At 45.2% G+C, this 2,732-nt stretch overlaps 1 pseudogene; it reads left to right on the top strand.

Moving 5' to 3' along the window:
* Positions 1–997: 997 nt before the first annotated feature.
* LOC102866496 lies at positions 998–2,117 on the top strand (annotated as a pseudogene).
* The last annotated feature ends 615 nt before the right edge of the window (positions 2,118–2,732 follow it).

Below are 2,732 nucleotides of genomic sequence, written 5' to 3'. Positions count from 1 at the left end.
GAATCGATCCATCTCACCAAAGGTCTTCCCCTCCTTCACCGCCCGCCCCTCAACTCTGCCAAACATGATGTCCCTCTCCAAGAGAAATCTCACTGATCTGGATTAAAAAAAATTGTCAGTGCCATTTCAAATAAGGGTATCATAACCAAAGTTACTACAGAGATTCAACATAAAAAGTCTGATAACCCCAATACCAAATGGGTAAAAGACATTTCACAAAGGAGGATATTTGGATGGCCAAGAAATAGATGTGATAATGTACAAAGTCAACGTTAATATGAGAGAGGCAAGTCAAAACAACAATAAGATACCATTTCACTCCAGCAGCAATAACACAGTTCAACAAAACAGCACACAATAAATGTGGGAAAAGATATGGAAAAATTGAAACTCTTATGCACTGCTGGTGGAATTTTAAAATGGCACAACCACTATGGATGGCAGGTAGGTGTCTCTCTTAAAAAAGCTGAACATAGAAATCCCACATGACCCAGCTATTTCAATACTAGGAATATATCTCAAGGCAATCAAAATGGGGGCACAAATGGTCATTTGCTCACCTATGTTCATATTCACAGTAGTAAGTGGATGGATGCAGCTCAAATTTCCATCAGTAAATTAGAGGATTAAGATATCCACTACTGGTGGATTCACAAACTAGTGGTTCAATCACACAATGGAATATTATGCAACACATAGGAACAGACATTTCCTAAAATACTACATAACTTGGGAAAGACTAGAAAGCATTTTACTGAGTAAAATTATCTCAGCCACATAAGTATAAATATTGGATAAGAACAATATTGTGGGGCGACCAAATAAGGCAAGGTGGCCGATTAGGGTCCTTCACCTCTCCCCCCGGCTGCTCCAACTGACCCCATCCATCAGCGCACTATAAAGCCATGCACCTTGCGCCCCACCCCCCACCTTGCGCCTGCCGCTGCCTGACTTAGCCCAGCCCAACCGCACAGGACCTCGCTGAAGCTGTGCCAATATGTGTAACGATGAGGACACCATCGCTCTGCTGTGTGACAATGGCTCCGGCTGATGAAGGCTGGCTTCGTGGGCGATGACGTGCCCAGGTCTTCCCCTCCATCTTCGGCCGCCCGTGCCACCAGGGAGTTATGGTGGGTATGGGTCAGAAGGATTCCTATGTAGGTGAGGAGGCCCAGAGCAAACGAGGTATTCTGACTCTCAAGTACCCTATTGAGCATGGTATCATCACCAACTGGGATGACACGGAGATCTGGCACCACATCTTCTACAATGAGCTGCGTGTGGCCCCTGAGGAGCATCCCATCCTGCTAACTGAGGCCCCGTTGAACCCAAGGCCAACCGTGAGAAGATGACCCAAATAATGTTTGAGATCTTCAACGTCCCTGCCACGTATGTGGCCATACAGGCAGTGCTGTCTCTGTATGCTTCTGGCCGTACCACTGCCATTGTTCTCGACTCAGGGGATGGTGTCACCCACAATGTCCCTATCTATGAGGGCTGTGCTTTGCCCCATGCCATCATGCGTCTGGATTTAGCTGGTCGGGGTCTCACTGACTATCTCATGAAGATCCTCACTGAGCGTGGCTATTCCTTTGTCACTACTGCTGAGCGAGAAATTGTCCGTGACATTAAAGAGAAGCTGTGGTATGTGGTTCTGGATTTTGAGAATGAGCTGGTCACAGCTGCCTCTTCCTCCTCTCTGGAGAAGAGCTATGAATTGCCTGATGGTCAAGTCATCACTATTGGCAATGAGTGCTTCTGCTGCACAGAAACACTCTTCCAAGCCTCCTTCATTGGTATGGAATCTGCTGGCATCCATGAAACTACTTAAAATAGTATCATGAAGTGTGACATTGGTATCCGCAAGGACCTGTATGCCAACAACGTTTTGTCTGGAGGCACCCCATGTACCCTGGTATTGCGGATCGAATGCGGAAGGAAATTACTGCCCTGGCTCCCAGCACTATGAAGATTAAGATTATTGCTCCTCCTGAGCGTAAGTACTCTGGATCGGGGACTCGATCCTGGCCTCGCTCACTACTTTCCAGCAGATGTGGATTAGCAAGCAAGAATATGAGGAAGCCGGCCCATCCATTGTCCACCGCAAATGCTTCTAAGATGCCTTCCCTCTTAATCTACCTAATATTGGGGATGACAGTTATGCTTCTTGGAATCTTAACGAACCACCCACACCCTCCCTCACCTCTCATCAATCATTGTGCAGTTTGTTTACACACGTGCAATTTATTTGTGCTTCTAATATTTATTGCTTTATAAATAAATCCGACCAGGATTTGCAACCTTAAAAAAAAAGGATAACACTGTGGAAGATAATTGAGTAAGATGTGTGTACAAGGTTAAAATGGAAATGAGAGAAGGAGGGAAAGCAAGAGAGGGAAGTGTGGGATCACTGGTCTCTGGTGGCCTAATGGCAAAGAGGCTGTGCCGCAATCCTGAAAGTATATAGTTCAAATTCACTAGTTTCTCTATGGGAGAAGGGTGGACAATCTCCTCCTGGAAATTAAATGCCTCTGAAAACCTGCCTGAGAGTCAGCTATGGGTATATTCCAATTGAATGATACACAACATAAGAACAACAATAGCATAGCAGTGGTTAGTGAGTGGAGGTGGGTAAAGTAATGAGATCTCATACAGCTACATGGCAATGTCAGAAAATGGCTTAGAATAGCATATTGAAAGACAAATTTCTGTAAGACACAATAAAAGACCTA

This window comes from Elephantulus edwardii, unplaced genomic scaffold, assembly GCF_000299155.1.
Source record: "Elephantulus edwardii isolate Elephantulus edwardi_28Jun2011 unplaced genomic scaffold, EleEdw1.0 scaffold00123, whole genome shotgun sequence".
Lineage (NCBI taxonomy): Eukaryota > Metazoa > Chordata > Mammalia > Macroscelidea > Macroscelididae > Elephantulus > Elephantulus edwardii.
This window is presented reverse-complemented; position numbering and strand designations above follow the sequence as displayed.